This window comes from Vicugna pacos, chromosome 6, assembly GCF_048564905.1.
Source record: "Vicugna pacos chromosome 6, VicPac4, whole genome shotgun sequence".
NCBI lineage: Eukaryota > Metazoa > Chordata > Mammalia > Artiodactyla > Camelidae > Vicugna > Vicugna pacos.
In genome coordinates this window covers 79,465,091-79,483,743 of record NC_132992.1, presented here as the reverse complement: position 1 = coordinate 79,483,743, position 18,653 = coordinate 79,465,091, and positions in this window count along the sequence as shown.

Genomic DNA, 18,653 nt, shown 5'->3' with positions numbered 1-18,653 from the left:
CACACAGAAAAACCTAGGTGTTCTTTGTCCTGAAAGAAATTTTGTGCATAAAACTTTATTTTCCTCAGACAGTTTGAGGAAATACACTGTCCACTAACATCAACACATATATGATACGATGCAAATTTTCTCAACGTTTTTAGGATCCAACAAGAGATTTGGTGTGAGCTGGTTTCCTCTAAGCTGTACTCATAGATTTCTACCATGAAGTTATTTAAAGAGCAATGACTGTACTACATTGTCTCTTTTGAAGTGAAAAGTGGAAATGAACCCACTGAGGGTTAACTCCAGGATACTTAGATCATGGGACTGAAGTGTTGGCATGCATACACAGTGTGCCCTCCCAAATATTAGACAGTCCTTTGTAGTTTTTTTTTTGTTTGTTTTTTTGGGAGGTGGGAAGGAGAGAAGCCAGAGATGTTGGGATGTGCTTCTTGCTTCCCAGAATTTCACACATTCAGGTCAGGACATCAGGAGAGAGACTGAATTAGGTTATCCTGATTCCTTTCTTCTGAATCCACTTGGGAGCCTGTAGTTCCTGTTATGTTGGATGATTCTGCAACGCTTTGTTTAGCAACATTCTCAGGCACTAGAGAACAGAAACAAAATTACACATAATTGTATGCAACTTACACCTAGGCGTTCCTATACCTACAATGATGGATTGATTTCTAAACAGCATGCTATAATGAGCACTGTTCACTGAGGAAGTCAACACGGTGAGAGAATCCATGGCCGACCTTCCCTCTTGGTTTGTGAATCTCTCTCAGCTAGTTTAGCAGCCCCACACGGCCTCATCTCCTTGATTACCATGAAATTTATATCTCCTGTTGAGCAACATGGACGCTCGCCTCACAAAGAACACTACGTTAGGAACTCTTGTGTACAGTAGGGTCTTGTGGAGAAAGAGCCAATGGAAGCACATTGAACTCTTTTGGCCACAGAAAGCCTTATAGAATAGGTTTTCTACCTGTTGAAGGCAACTGATAAGGGCAGATTTACAGTTCTACCCACTGCAAAAGTACTTTTGTGCGGCGAAGCTACTAGTGTACAAGTTAAAGCCATGGCAGAGGAAGCAAAGGCTTAGATCTGTTCTCTCCAGTGTGGTAGCCACTAGCCACATGTGTATACTGAGGACTGAAAGGAGGTCATTGTCAAACATTTAAAAGATAGGACTTTGGATATATTGAGCTTACTAAAACATGTTATTACAATTTACCTACTTCTTTTTGCTCTTTTTAATGTAGCTACTAAAAAATTTTAAGTTACATTTGTGGGCCACGTTACCTGTAGTGGACAGGGCTACCCTAGATTAGAAGTATGCATGTGCTGCTGTCGCTTTGTTAGGTTAGAGGCTTAAAGTCATTTACAGAAGGGTAAAGTCACGTGCTATATCATGCAAAGTTTGAGTATAAAAATGGAATTATTAGTAAGTATGCTAGAACAACAGGCATAAATTAGGATGAAGGTTCCGTTCTGCTCAACATGAAAATGTTTGCCCTACTAGTCATTCTGGCTATCCCCAGAAATCAGGGACATAGGCTCATTTTACCCACAAGCCTAGTTCATGATAACTTTTAACTTTCCAAACCAGTACTTAATTGACATCAGGGTGTGATCAGTTCTACATTCTCACCATTGTATAACTTGCACACCGCTGAGTGAATATTTGTTAAATGAAAGAGTGAATGAATGAATGGACACAATTACTCCAAGTCCCAGGGATTTAGTGAGGTGAGTTTTTATTGTATAACTCTCAAAAATTCTTTTGTATCAAGAAAATATTTTTCAGAGGCTTACTTGGTTTTTCAAATAGGTATGTGAGAATAAAGCTAAACAGTTTTCTAAAATTATGGCTTTTTAAATTTTTTTGTATTATATTTCAATTTTTAAAGAGCTTAACTTTTTTATTTAAAAAAAACTTGGCTATACAAACTATTACTTATTATTTTTTCTGTTGGTGATAGATGTTTATACCTTGTATCATAGCAGAGTTAGTAATGTGGATAATTAACAGAGACTTCCTTACAAAGAGCTTTGGGTCAAGATTCACAAATCATCTCCCAAATTACCATAGTATATAATTTATGCCTAAAATTCTGTGCAAAATTTAGATGCTGTCACCACTGATCAAGAGTCATGTTAAAGTTTCAAAAGTTTGTTGAGAGTACTATGATATGGAAATGTTAAGTATAAACAGAGCTGGGATAATTAGCTAATTCCATTAATATTCTTCTTTTAATTTAATTAAATTTTTTATTGAAGCATAGTCAGTTTACAATGTTGCATCAATATCTGGTGTACAGCATAATGTTACAGTCATCCATATACATATACATATATATATATATATTCCTTCTCATGTTCTTTTTCATTATAAGTTACATCTAGATATTGAATATAGTTCCCTGTGCCATACAGTAGAAACCTGTTTAGTATTTTATTTCTAAATCTACCAGATAGTAATAGTTATTTTGAAGGACTCTATACCCAATTAATCTGTGGATATGGTGAGTCTTAGATCTTTTTAAATGTTTCAGTAATGCATATGAAATTAGCATAATAATTAAAGCGTAAATTAATTTTTCAGTTACAAATTTTCAAATTGTAATCCCAAGTCTGTTCTTCTTTTTTCTTGTTAAAAAGACTTTATTTTTTTTTAATTGAGGTATAGTTGATTAGTTGATTTACAATATTATATGTTTCAGGTGTACAACATAGTAAGTCACAGTTTTTAAAGGTTATATTCCATTTTATAGTTATTATAAAATATTGGCTATATTCCCTATGCTGTACAATAGTCCTTTAAGTCCCAGGGGCTAAATTCTCTTGAATATTATACATACTTAAATTATCAAATGTCCAAATTCTTTAAATTCTTTGATCATCTTGATTTATATAATTAATTCTAAATTCCCATGTTTAAAAGGTACTTACTACTAAGGAAATTATTATGTCATTGTGAAGTGTTTTGGGGGATACCTGTCCAGACGAACTCCATGATAGCAGAGATACCATCCGGATGCTTCCTGACTTCTTGCTAGCAACACTGATGGAGCCCACTGGCCTTGCTGCAAGTCAATGATGTGGATCTTCCTACCTTATATATTATCAATAGCATTGTCCTTAAAGCTGCACAGTTTACCACCAGGACTGGTTACGAAATCTGTAGGGCTTGGGGCAAAATTAAAACGCAGGACTCTTTTTCAAAATGTATTAAGAATTTCAAGACCAAGAGGGAGAGAGTAGAACTTCCAAAAAGTGCAGGGTCCTCCTAAGCATGGAGACTTGTGTGGTGCGTGGGCTGTAGGCTTTGTGATGCCTTTGGCCACGTTTCAGTTCTGCAACTCTCATCTCAGTTGATTGACTGAATTTCATATTTAATTGTCTTTTAAGTGAGTCAAATGTCTTTACATTGAGTCCTAAAAACCTTTGATCATAAGAGTAAATTGCATTTATTTATTTATTTAAACATTTTTTCTGTCTGGTAGAACACACAACATCTTCAGATACAAAATTAGGTTTTGCGTATTCTTCACGGTTTTTCGTTACTGCAGTCACAGTTTTGATGCCATTGTTTTCGGAGGACTCACATCTGTCATTCTTTCCAGCTGTCATCATCCCAAAGCTGTCTCTGTTTTCTCTCTGTTTTCTGTCTTTCCTTTCTGCAAATGTGTATTTACACAGATACTACTTTACAAGCATCAGGAAAGACACTAAAAACAAATTCTTACTTTTGAGAGTTCAAATATTTCACATCCATACATTTTATCTTTTTTTCTTTAAGTTTGTAAAGAAATTTATAAAATTCTTTAAATTTTTAAATCTGCTGTAGCATTTCCAAAAGTTCTCAAAAAAAAACATCTTTTAAATTCCCCAGGTGGATTCAGAGCACCTTCTATTCTCTCGGAATGGGTCAAATTTAATACAAACACTTGCACCAACCAAATATTTAAAAACATAAGATGTTTTTATAATCATAAATCAATTATTTTGTCTTCTGGAGCCACTGGATTAAAATTTTCCTGTTACTAAATGCAATCTTTATTCCAAAAGTCCAGCCCATAAAATATCAAACTCCAAGATCTGGAGTCAACTCTTCTCCCTGCCCAGTTAGGCTGTGCCAGGGAAAGGGCCAGCGGCTTCAGAGGTGGGGGCTGGAATCCTCTCCTCCTCCTCGCTTGTTGGAGTCTGTTTCTGCCTTCCCGGGGTAGGCATATAGAACGAGAAGGAAGTTTTCACGTGACTGAAACTGTCTCATGCGTTTGTGGTCTGTGGGCTTGGCAGATGTTCAAGTTATGCTGTGGTTCTTTGGAGAACCCCATCCCTGGGGGCCTTTCTTCTCATGCTCCCTTGACCCAGGTGAAGGCATCGCCATTACGGCCCGTTGCTTCTTACTTCCACAGCCCTCAGATATCTCCTGATATCTTCAACTTCTCTCCACTAGTGCCTGTTTGCCCTGCTGGGGCGTCTCAATGAACAGGATTGAAGCTCACCCTACATTTATCCTCTGTTATGTAACCTACTTCTGCCCACAGGAAACACTGGCCCTTTTTTTCCCCTTGGTAAACTCTGAGGGTACGGGCTGCTTCATGCAGCCGCCATGAGTAAATGTTTTAATGTCATCTTCTTACATTTGTAGGATTAATTTGAGGCAGAAGTGGACTACCCCTTTCTGTAGCGGGGAGGTTAGCAGTGTGGTTTCTCACAGTCCCAGGCAGGGAATGACACATGGTGACCAGAGAGGAAGGTCGGGTTGGAGGGAGCCGTTAGTGTTTTAGTGGAACTGCATCAGCCTCATTGTATGGGGATGGGTAGTCAGCTCTCCAACACCATGGCATAAACTAGAGTCCCATCAAACTGTCCGGAGCAGTAGCCTTTAGGCCCCATCCTGCAGGGCTAGTTGAGTGGTGTTGGAGCTAACTGGAGGTTTTTTGCTTACTCACCTCAAGCTATGCATCAGGCAAAGGACTGGCCTTCCTAGCAAAGTAACGCATAGCTGCAAGCCAGTCACATACTTTCATTTTAAGCGTAATATTGAGACCTACATTCAAATGGTCATATTGTCAACAATTATTGCCACTCAGCTTACTCTGCAAGGCTTTTAATTTCTAGTGACTAAAGAAAAATTCTCATTTCACTGTGATATCCTTTGGGAGAGCCCTAAGCTCTATTCAATGTGGATTTAGGAAACCTACAAAGAACTTTTGTTTTCCAAATATATTTTATATTTTTAGGTTATATGATCTGGACATGTGGCTTAACCAAATAACGGAATTAGATATTTGCTTACCTGTAATTTTAATTTTTATTATTATTTATATGGGGGATGAACTACAGGTATTGATCTTCTTGACTTTCAAATCCTTCTACAGTATAATAATACCAAGGTAGTTCCTGTGGCCTTCTGGTTTAATTCCTAATTCTTCTTCATAATTAATGAATATCTACTGTTACATGCATCATTATAGTGAGATAAAGGGCTGGCTGCACTATACAAAGCTGTGAATTAAATTGACAATCTCTGTTCTTTATTTTTAATTTTAATCCTTATTCGATTCATTTTGCAGTTGAACTGCGAACACACATTGTTGCAGAGCAGCTGAATAAAACTAATAAACTAATAAAACTAATAAAACTACTGAATAAAACTTTAGACTCTCTTCTTAAAAGTCAGTTAGAAAAAAAAATGAACACAAGTCTCTCTAATGCTCTGCAATGCCCGTATTTGGCTGTTAACAGAACTGGTACCAGGGGATCTACGGTATAAGGTATTTTCTCCACTAGAATCTCCTCCAAGAAGTGGGACTGAAAAGTTGGCTTGAGACGACGCAAGGGGTGAAATCAGTCTTGGTCTAAACATTCATTTTAGTAACTTCAGTCTCCTGGAAGAGTGTGCAAAGTCACATGGGGTGGTGGGTGGGAAATGGTGGTCAGAGGTCTTTTCAATTATGTATCTTGGCCAATTCTTTGTCTTACATAGTCCCACCGAGCTGCTCTCACGTTTTCAAAGCACGGAGGAATTCAGATTACTCAGGGTTCTCCCTCAAACTACAAAGTCAAGAGTTTCACCTACCCATGTATTTTTCATGACTTGTGGAAGAATACTGTATCTTTCCTAATTTGTATTTAAGTTAAAATCAATTTTGAGAAGACATTGTGCTTTCAAATATGTCATCAGCGTGTAGCACAGTAAGTTGAGTCCACCTGTCACAGCTTGTCTGGAATATAATTGGGTGAGCTCTTGTAGCAAGAATAAAATTCATCATGTCGCCACTGGAGAAGTCTATCAAAGTCTCCATTTGTTTCACTATATCCTTGTCTGATCGAATCCACTTGAATCTAAAATTTTTTAATTCCAAGGACTGACATGATGACAGGAAACAGCTGGTAAAAAGCCCCAAGACGCCCTATGCTCTTTCATGTAATTACAGGCAGTTTTCTAAGAATATTCAAAGGGATTACTTACAATTATAGCTCATTAGGATAGCATAGATTTTTCTCCCCAGAGTGGATAGTCAAAACGTATTAACATTCTTATTGCAGAGATATTAATACCAAGTTTCTTTGCAAGAACAAATTACAAAAACATCTAAGGCAGTATAAATCCAACTATATTAGATGTACTCTTTCCCTTGTATTTGGGGAGGAAATATTGTGAAGCTAAGATTACACATACGTAATTTGAAAAACTCAGGGCCTGCCACCATAACACACACCCAATCAATCAAAAGTATTTTTCTTTTGTGTGAATGACTTTGCATGTTATATGTTACCTCATATGATTTTTACATCAGTCACATGAGATGACAATCACTGGCATTTTAGTTGATAAAATTGATTCTCAGTCTTCTTAAGTTATTTGCCCATAATAACAAATACGGTCAGTAGAAGGAAATTCAGGTTTTTCCACTTTAAGTTCCATTTTTTTCACCTTTAATAATGAAGAAGGAAAATAACATTTTTGAAAAGTCGTTCTTAAAGCAGGATGTTCTTTACCTTTCTGCACACAGTGGATGACTATATGTTCTTAGTGATTCAGATTTGTTAATAATTTTATAAACATTGGGTGTCTTATTGCTACTTGTATTGAACCATGGAAAATTTATATAAAATTCATTAAGGAAAAAAAGACATATCTTATTTTAATTCAATTTCATCCAAAACGACGCATGGTTAGGCTAAACAGAATAGACCTTTGATTCATTGCTTTTAAATATTTCACACTCTAATAAAGGTTCAATGTTGTTCTCTTTGGACAATACCATGTCTTTTATGGATCTGGCCTTTCTGTACCATAAAATTACTGAGCATTACACATTATTAAATAAATGTATGTAACATCTTTGGAAAAGATAAAATTCTATCATCTCCTTGTGTTAAATAAACAATAATATGAAACACAAATGATAGGATTTATAATGTTTAAGTTAGCTCAGCCTTGTTAGAATATTAACATTTTGATAACATTAGTAATATGGTTCCATTAAAGTCATTTGGTTACAAGTAACAAACTGACTCAAGGTAGGTTAGGCTAAAATGGGAGAAAATATTAGAATGTATGATTTGATCTTACGCAAAATTGGGACAGGAAACATACTGTCAAATGTAGGGCAAAATTCATATCTCCAACCATCTTTTTATATTTGCTTTGCTTCTTCGTATTGGTGAACACTTTTGCTCCACTTCTCAGTAAATGTGGTAACAGAAATGTCTCTGGTATCAAGTGAGCAGAAAAGCTTGATTAGCAATCCTGAACCTCATCTGAAACACACTGGGAAAAAAATATGATTGGCTAACCTCAGTTGTGTTTTCCTACCCCTGAAAAGGAAATTTCAGGGTTACATACTGAAAACAGGATGACTGGTTCTTGTTCCCATGGAGCAGAGCAGAGAGCAGCTTTCCACAAATGTTTATGGAATAGGTAGATGCCCCCCAAACATCTATTACTACATAATAGTCCACGAATTGTAAAATTACTCTGAGTCAACTGTCTCTGCTACTTTCAAGGAAGTTTTTTTTTTTGTGTTTTAACTCAAACTTAAATTTTATGGCATCAAAAAGGGAAAATGTTTTTGTTTGTTTGCTTCTTTTTTTAATTTATTGTTTTAGATTTCACTTGCAAATACTAATTCATACCACATTTTTAAAACTGTATGAAAGAGAGTCAGGGTTTGGATGAAATTAGCAAAAAAAAAAATTGTTAAGGCACATGCAAGGTAATGAGTTAGGAACTTTAGGAAAAAAGGAATAAGACAAAGATTCTGTACTTTCCAAGGCTCATTCTAAATGAAGCTGTGTATCTTACAAACATATTAGACATACTCAATATAATGAACACTGTTGCCCTTTACAATTGTCTATAAAACACCCTGAGGGTAGTAAATCATTTTCAAAACAGTTAGCTAATCAGTATCCAGCTCCCCCTTCATCTTTAAAAAGACTTTCATATTGTTGGAGGCACCAATGAGTCTTACTAGAATACTGCTTTCTGTGCCTCTCTTGCGGATAGATGTGGTCAATGATACGTGAGACAAGCATGGGTGAGATTTCAAGGAAAACTCTTTTAAAGGAGGTCTCCCTGAGCCTTTCATTCTGGCCATAACTGTAACTAATACTGGACTTGCGCCTTTACTACCCCAAACTATAAAATTCACTACCCCAAACTGATACACAAAAAATGTACCGGATGGCTTCTCTAATGCATTACACAGCAGCCAGAGCAGGGCTAATATCCTTGAGAGAAAAGGAGCAGAGCCACGTTCTCCCAGGCTCTCTGAATGGCGTAACTTTCTTACCTTAGCGCAGAGAAGTGGAGCTTGAAGTTGAATGGGGATCTTACTGGGCTGAAGGGCAGAGATTGGAATTTCAGCCTTTTCAAGTGCTCAGTTTTGGGGGCCAGAAAGCTGTACAGAGGAGCTGCCCAGAGGAATGTGTCTGAAAGTCTGCATGGAAGTTCAACGCAGGTCTGTGGCCAAATTCTTGACATTCTGTGTGCAGGGTGGGACCCGACAAAGCCTGGCAAAGAATAGGCTTGTAGAACTGAGAGCCGATAAGGCATAGAAGAGGCTGAATAGAACTGAGAGGCATTGGAATTCTGGTCCAGCCAGAGTTAAGAGACCTGAGACTCTGGGGCATTCGGTTGACATCCTTGAAGTGCCCTGTGTTTGGAGTAAGAAACATTCTCTAGAATAAGAGGCACACCCTCAGACTAAGGACACAACTGTGATAGACCAGACCAATCCTAACACAGAATAAGGGATCAAAGGCTTTCCCAGTAATGTGCCTGCCTATGGAACATAGCTCAACAACTTTTAAAGATTATCAGCTTAATCCAAACTCCCTACGAATATAGTACCTACAATATCCACTACAAAATGAAAAGTACCTAGATATACGAAGCAGGAAAATGTGTTCCATAATGAAAAATTGATGAAATATTGGAAAGATACAAGAAATTGAGGAAAGATAAATTTTTTTAAAGTTTAACATAATTATTAAACCCCAGCCAAATAGAAAGGCTAGAGTGTGCAAGCAAAAGAGAGAGGGAGAGAAGGAAAGAAAGATTACCAGTACAGGACTGGAAGCTATCACTACAAATTCTACATGCATTAAAATAATAACAATATGGCAATATTATAAATAACTTTATGGCAGACAACTCGACAACATAGATGAAATGGACAAATCTTAAAAATTAAAACCTATTCAATTGAGAAAGACACAAATAGAAACTCTAAATACTCTTATAGTTATTAAATAAATTGAATTGTAATAAAAATCTTCCAGCAAAAACTCCAGGCCTTGATGGCTTCAATAATGAAGTCTATCATACACTTATGGAAAAACAATACCAATTTCACAGGACCTCTTTCAAAATATAAAGGGAGAAAATACCCTTCCAACATTTCCAGAATATTGCAAGGCCAATGTCCCTCATGAATATCAGCACATTTGACAAAACATATATACAATTTCTGTATATTGAAAAGTCACATATATTGTGAAGAGAAATTCAAAACGATCTTAGAAGTGGAGAGATACGCCATATTTGTAGGCTGGAAAATTCAACTTTGTTAAGAGGTACTCTTCAAACTGATACCTAGGTTTAACTAAACTATTTAAATCTCAATAGACTAGTTAATTTTTTTTTATAGAACTTGGCAATTGTAAAGTAAGGAAAAACAAAGACCCTAGAAGTTAGAAAACATGGGAGAATATTTTTGCAACTTGCTGGTGAGCAAAGATTGTTTAGCAACCAACATACTAGCCTTACAATAACTAACTTGAACTCTATCAAAATTAAAAAACACCACCAAGAAACTGAACAAACAAGCCAAAGACTTCAAAAAATATTTGAAATGTTCATATTAAAGGACTTGTACCCATAATACATAAATGGCTACAATTTCATAAATAAATATACAAATAGCCATTTTTAAAAATGGGCTAAAGACTAAACACTTCACAGAAAGTATACACATGGCTAACAATCACATGAAAAAATATTTAACATCACTCATCATCAGAGAAAAAAAATAAAAATCACACTGAGATGCACTAGAACGAATAAAATTTTAAAATCTGCCAAACCAAACATCAGCAAAGATGTGGACCACTTGAAATATTGTTGGTTGGAATATAAAATGGTGCTACCCCTTTGGAAAACTCTTACAGTTTCTATAAAGTTAAACATACTATGAGCAGTAATTTCACTCCAAATTAGATATTTACCTAAACATCCACAAAAATAATTGTTCAAGAATGTTTATAGCAACTTTACTCATAATAACCCCAAACTGGAAACAACCCAAATGTCTGTTAACAAAAGAATAAATTAGCATTTGATATGATTATATAATGGAAAACTACTCAGCATTTTAAAAAGAAATGAACTGATGAACAATACAACATGAACAAATGTAAAAAACATTATACCTACCGTGTAGTTCAGTTTGTATAAAAAAGAAATAAGAAGAGTGTTATCCATTTGGGGTAGGGATTGATAGGGAGAGAGCATGAGGGAACTCTATAGAGGGATAGAAATAATCTATTTCTTGATGTGCGTCATGGTTTGACAAGTATATTCATGTTTCAAAACTCATCAAATGGTGCACTTCATATTTACGCATTTTATTCCCTGTAACTGTTACTTCCTTTAAAAAGAAATTAAGTGACAGGCATGATTCCTTCCCTCCCCCTCATATATTTTTCTCCTTTTTTCTCCTTAGAGTGCAGACATGGTGGCTGGAGCTCCAGCAACTATCTTGTACCTTGAGGTGATTTTGAATACATAAGGCATTTTCTAAGAATAATTTAGTACAAAAAGACATGGAGCTTAGGACTCTGACAACCATGCTCTGATATTTTGGATGGAGTGCTTATTTTGAACATTTTTTTTTAAAAGAGCTTATTTGTTATTTGGATTTTTTTGTTCTGTGCAGATGAACAGAACCTTAATATTAGACTATATAATACATATAAAATATATATCAAGTGTTGCAGAATACCAACCTGTCCTTAAAACCAAGAATAAGATAGCACAATCAATCAGTTATGTATTTCAGTGTCTTCTGTTAGAATGGTCAAGATTCCAACTGCTGCAGTTGAAGGATAATTTGGAGATGATGCGGCATGCAATTCTTGGTGGAAACAGATATCTCCTCTGAACTTCTATTTAGGATGAAAGTTTTGAATGGTGTCTCCATTCTGTAGGAAAACCACTGAGAAAAATTCAGAGTTTGTTTCCCAAGTATTTTCTTCCGTGCCCTCCTCTCCGCTGCCCATTTCCCTCTCCTCTTCCTCCTGCCCCTCCCCTTTCCCCTTTTCCCTTGTGTTTCTTCTCTTTTCATTGCTGTTTCACATGCTGTGTGTTTTACTGTAACCTAAGTGGCCTGTCCTTAGTAGGGCTTTACCGTAAGTGTTGGGAGCACAGTGGGTTCAACTGCTCTAAGTCTGTTGTGTCAAGGTCCTGAGACGGCAGCACGCGCTAGCCAGCCCCGCTCCACGAGGTTGCACTGTCGCACAGACCCCATCTGGTACGTGGGTTCATGGACGTTAGTGTCACAAGCTTAGGAAATATACTTGAAGTTCAGTCCAGCATGATGCTGCTTACTATTACTCACGCTGAACTTCTTTTAAATCACAGGGGTAAACACTGTGGAGTTCTTTCAGTTTGTACTCAGGATTCATGGTGAATTTTGTGAGGAGCTGGTTGTTTGTGACTATGGACCAGTATTTAATACAACTGCTTACAGAGAAGAACCTGCCCAGAGACCCTTCACCCATCATATTCTGGTACTGTTTTGTGTGAATTTTTGTATTGATTATTCTGTCCATATTTATTGAGCAGTTACTGTGTGCCAAGACCTTGGCTTATGGCAGAGAAAGTCCTTGAACTATTTGAAATCCCTCATTGTGACAGAACCGGACAGAATAAAAGAAATGAAGCCAGTAAATACATAGCCTTCCCCTGCGAGTGATGCAAGACTTGTTATAGTAATTGGACACTATTTTTAAATGTTTATCTATAATGTAAGTATATATAGTGTCAGAAATAAAGTCACAGTTTGCAGTGTACTTATGGCAAATACTGAAAAATCTAAAGAATCAGAGCTTATTTTACACAAATAAAAATGTGTGTTTGACCTACTAAGTAACTTCTATTTATGGAGTCTTTAATTCCATTTGAATTTTTCCTTTTAGGATTTTAAATAAAATTGTACTCACTAGTCAAGTAGAACCCTGTTCAGAAAGACTCAATAAGTATCTTCTTGTGTGGAATTCATCTTCATTTCTTAACATGAGTAGCTATAAGAGATTATTAAAATAGTGAAATATCCTTAAAAATGTGAATAAAGGATACAGATGTTTCAAACGATGCACAGAAGTTTCTATTAATACTTCATATTTTCCCACTAGTTTAACAACAAATTTAACATCCATTTTTGAGAGATTCTTAAAAGGAAATTTAAAGTAGTTAATGGAATGATTTTGTGCACTCATTCATTAAGTACATTTGGAGTGTTACTATTATGCTAAAACAACCGTTAGGAAGAATAGATTAAAACAGCAAAATATGTGTGAGAAATTTACTAAAAGGCATCCCAATTCTCTGAATGAATTCAAATCTCTGAGTGAATTCAAATGACTAGCCAGAGTGTAGGCAGATTTTGCAGGTATAATATTGGATTTTTATTGATTTTTTTTTTTAGTGATGATGGAAGCTAGAGAGGCATTAGAATACTAAGGAGATGCAAGTGTATTGGTGACACTGGAAACACAGAAATTCTTAGATGTTAAAATGTATTCCAGAACCCCTGATATTAATTCCTCAAGAGATGTTATGAAAGTGTATTTCTTAAATAATAAAATAAGTCATAGGCACTGGGGACCAGCAGGGGCTTACTAGGCATAAAACATCCCCAAATAAATTCATTTCTTTTTTAAATTATTTTAGACCAGTAGAGCAAAGGAATCCCATAGTCATAAAGCACCTCTTTATTTTTAATAAAATTATGAGTACTGGATGTTAACATGAATCTAGAGTGGGTGGATATAATGTAACTTCATGACAAGATGGCTGATAATACCAATAGCCTCACTGCTGGTCAGCTCAGCCTGTAAATATTCAGTACAATTTGATATACAGACTTAATAGCTGATTTTAAAAATTCAAGCATTATTATCTGACAAGAAATGACAGGAATAGATAAAAGACAAAGACTATATCACATTAAGAAAACGGCTCTGTGTGTATGTGTGTGTGTGTATGTGTGTGTGTGAGGATGTGTATGAATATGTGTATTTGTCTCCATCAGTTTTGCGCTTCTCACAAGAAAAAAATTCTTGTCTTTGGCCATCATTAACAAAAGTTCCTCCAGTCCATCTTTTACATTTTTTCTTAAGCTCTTTCACACTAAATTGAAGCCAATTAATACCATTTAATTTTAAAATGAATTCATATATATATATATATTTTTTTTACATTTACTATTACCATTACCATTTGAATATTGAAAATATTGAAATATACATAATTCTTTTTTTAATGTAAAAAGATTTTGGTTCATCCACAGGTTTATAGGATCATGATTATGCCACAAAGTGAAGTAGACTTGTTTTTTGACATTTACAGAAATAACTCACTTTTGGTAGACTAAAATATATGCTCAATTTTATGTGGATAGAATTTTATATAATCTATTGACTGCTAGGAAAAAATATCCATCATTTTCTTAAGCTGAGGATAGGATAAGATAAGAAAGAAAATAGGCTTTTTAAAAAACATTTCCAGATGTTACTTATGTTTTAAACTTTTATGCCTCGTTACCTTTGAAACTGACAATTTTGAGCTGCAACTGTTGGCTCTTGCAAATCACAAGTCTCTCCTTTATGAATAATTTCTCAGCCTTGAGTATTTTAAAATACAGACTTAAAAATATTGCAGGGATTTGGGGTTTTTTTTCTGGTCCTCTTAAAAGAAACTCCAAAGAGGAAGTTCACATGAGTATAAATAGAGAGCAGGCAACAAGGAAGTGTTGGGGCAACACCTGCTTAATTCAAACTTTTGATTTACTACAAAAATATGTCTCTACACGTAGGCTATTTTTAAAAATCCATTCAATTTTTTTCTCCTGTATCCATGAGATTTATTAACAAGGCTCTACACTGAATGCTGAATTCATTCAGATTTTGTCTGCAGGATGGAGGAAAGGACCCATGAACATTCACACCTGACATTATGCTTCTTTTGCCTTATAACTGCTGCAGATATTAAATCAGACCAATTAAATTTGTTGACTTAACACTCACAGTTTCTACTAATAAAGTCTGACCCCAGAGGTCCACAACCTGTTGTAATTTATAATTGAGCTATGGCACAAATTGGATTCAAGCGTTTTGAAAGGCTGGTGAGTGATGTAGTTAATGAAGAAGCCCTGCTGAGTACACTGCAGCCACACCTTGAGGAGGTACGGCTGCTCCTTGGCGACTGCAGTTTAGGTGGTAGTTTGTATAAAGTAAGAAAACCAAGCGTTATATTTGTTGGACATACTTCTAAAAAGAAAGCCAATGACAGTGCTCACTAAAGACATGAAAAAAAATGTAAAGAAGTCAAAGAAAATGATGATTCTTAGTGAAAAATGAGATCGTTGGCATCAAGAATATTCTACTGTCCTTGGAATGTTCTGTGACTTGGTTGTTATATCCAGAGGCGTAACCGTATTGAGGGTTGATGTTTTTGGCAAGACTATTTCTTAGATGGTGGTGTATCATTCATCAAATGGCACGTGATGTCTGGTTGCCTCTTTTCTGGGCTGTCAGAGTCACTGATGTTCAAAGCAAGGGCTTGTGAATGGGGCTATTCCTTTTACCTATTTGTGAAATAATTTTGTAACTAGACACTTTCTCACTTTTACTAGTTGGTTTTCAGTTGTGTATTTTGTATAGAAAAGACAGGATAGATGCTTATTTTTTCTTCTTCATTTATCTGTTTCAAAAGAAATTGTTGGCTTCATAGCCTCTTCCGAAAGGATCCATTAGATTTTTCATGGGGGAGATGGGTATCATTGTGAAATCATGGAATTTAAACACAGTTGATGGGTTTACATCTATTGAATTGTTTGTCTGTACTGATGCTCATATAATTCCATCTTTGACCAGTGGGAGCCTCCTTATCTTGACTCCTGAGTCATTTCGACATGACTCCAGGAGTACTTGACAGTTCCTTGCAATTTGGTGATAGAAGGTGGCCCAAGATCATCTTGTAGATTTTATGATCCAGACCTAAAGTTACTCATTTTTCTAAAAATCCCTGGTTTGTTTCAGTTTTGAATGGATCCCCAAGATTATAATTTGAGTGCTAGTAGAGTTGTTTATTGCTACCAGATTAATCATTATTTCTGGGCCTTTCAGTGATTTATGCTATATTGTGGGCCTGCAATAGGCAAAATCCAAATCATGGGAAGCTCTACTGGATAATCAATCTGGTGAATCTATTTGTTTTGTTTTTAACGTGGACTAAACTCCAGACATATTTAACAAGCATGGTAGATTAATGTTTAGTACACCTCTCAATTTAAGTCTTCTCAATTCACTTAAGCATTAGAATACAGCCTGGAATTTTATTTTGTAATGTTTAATGCTTTAGAAGCTTTAAACTACAGGATATCACCAGTTAAAACTTAGATTTTTGTTGTCTCTAGACTAATATTATTGAAGAATAGTTCTGTTCCATTGTGTGTATGTGATAAACAGTTTAACAATCACCAGAGGATAAGTTTAGACAAAACTGAAATTCCACATTTTTCTGTGTTTACTACAAAAATAATTTCTCACTCACCCTGAGTCAGTACACTTTATTTTTCAAAATTGTGCAATCTAAGAAGAAATGCAAAATTTAAGTCTATAATTAAATGTAAAAACTAAATTGTTTTCCTTTCTTTCTTTCTCTCTTTCTTTCTTTCTCACTGTGTTTAAACACAGTTAGCAAATGCCACACGTGTGTTCTCCTCCCTCCTGCCTTCTCAGTCTAACCTGGTGCATGACCTTCAGAGTTCCCAAACATGTCCGTGGCTTCTTGTGTCTCCCTTCCTAGGAATTTCTCTGGTCTCTCCAGTCTGCAAAGCCAGTAGATTGGGCAGCCAGGACTGCCAGGGAGCTAACATCCCAGAAGCAACCCTTAACCCATAAGGAATGTGAAGATAAATACCCGTTTTCTCCCCACCCCCACTGAATGTAACCTACGTGTTAATCCACCTTTTACCAGTTTTCCTCCCTTCCCTGTGAGAACCAGAACCACCACGCCCATTGATTGTGTAAGACTGAGAAATTAAAAATCACCCTTATCAGTTATGCAATAAAACCACGGAATGTCTTGTGACTTGAATACACATTCTTCTTTGCTCAGATCCTTGTCCAGCTTGCACCAAGCTGAGTTAAGAAATCAACCAATACAAACACTGTCTCCTTCTGATGGATGTCCCACCCTAAGAACCTTTGAGTCCAACCCATCAGCAATAAATGTTGTACAACCATTTCTCTAATAGCACCTGCTGAAAATTGTCTATGTAGTGTTCTCCTTTGGTGAAGTAAGTCATTAGAGCTCTGTTTGCTTACACTATAACTGGTTTCTTTCTTTGAAAAGAGGATGTTTTATATCCAAATCTCAACTCTTACCCAGATCCTTGCTCCTGAATTTTTGCCCCAAAATCTTCTTTTGGGGGAATTGAGACTAAGACAAATATGTTGAAAAATACATTGATTAAAATTATGTTTTAATGATTATTATGCAACATATTAACATAAAATAAAAGAGCAAGAATGAAAAAGTATGAACCCTATATGTGATCACTTGGCATTAAGTCATTTTCTTTTTCCAGGTGAATTAACTGAAGCTCATAGAGTTTATAAACATTATACATGAGGTCTCAAAGCCACATGCAGACAAACGAGGTCTACCACTCCTCATCAATGCTGTAACACTGGTCTCTTTTAGCACTGGAAGGATGCACTCTTATTTAACATTACCTGTGATAAAATAAATGTTTACAGGAACTTACCGAAGTACCAAAGAAAATAAACTTCTGTTGTTTAAGCCACAGTCTATGGCATTTTGTTAGGGAGCCTGAGCTAATACATCACTTCTAGACGTTACTTATAAAAAACATGCCATGCACAAGTCTCCATGTTCTCTTCTTGGAAACTCTGCGTACAACATGGTGGAATCTGGGAAACACCATCTGAAGGAGAATCACATATGGGTCATAAACTCCTGTTTTGAAATGTATGTGATAAATAAACTTTATGTACTGAGCCACTTAGATTTTGGGGCATACCTATTATGGCGTCAGTGTTACCTTACAAACAGAAATTAGTGCCTTTCAGTAGAAGGATGCTGCATGACAAACACCAAATTAGTGTCACTGACCTGGTAGTCAAGCAGCAGACAGAGAGGACACTGATTTCAGAGGCTGGAAAGTCAGACAGGCATGTCTTACAGCAGCAAAATACTTGTGACACCGACATCTACAAAGAAAACTATTTTCTAGTCCATGTTTTTACGTACAGAGTTGGAAAGCACCTGAGTGATAATGTGTTTTTTTTATCTACTTTTTGCTTATAACAAAAAGTATTATAAGAAAATACTGAACCAGGAAAGAATTGGTCAATTCACAAGCAGAAGTGAAGGGAATAGAGAAAGCCTAGAAATTTAAAGTCTCAAAGAGTTGGGAAAGCTTATTGCTTCTAGGTCCCAAACAGTAGGATATTAAATTGGAAAAAGAAAAAAGGGTTTTGACAAAAGCCCTCAAGGACGTCAGATTTTTGCCCTTTAGAAAAATTCAAATTAAATGTGTGTCCCTCTTACTTATTCTTTCAGGTACTCTCCAGCTACCTGAGAGAGATTCACAGAGATGAGAAAGTGAAGAAATAAATTAGCCTTCAAAATGAAGTACAGGAAAGGGTTTGGGTGTAGTCGCAGCTGTAAGGTGGCAAGTGGAAGCAAACAGACAAACAATATGACTTTTTGAGCATTATTTCCAAAGGCTCCATGAACCTGAGTGACAGCATTAAAGAAGATGTTAACTGTTTTATCATTAAAACAACTCTCGGATGCCCAGAAACTTAGAGTCTCAGGAAGTGAGTTATGAAGG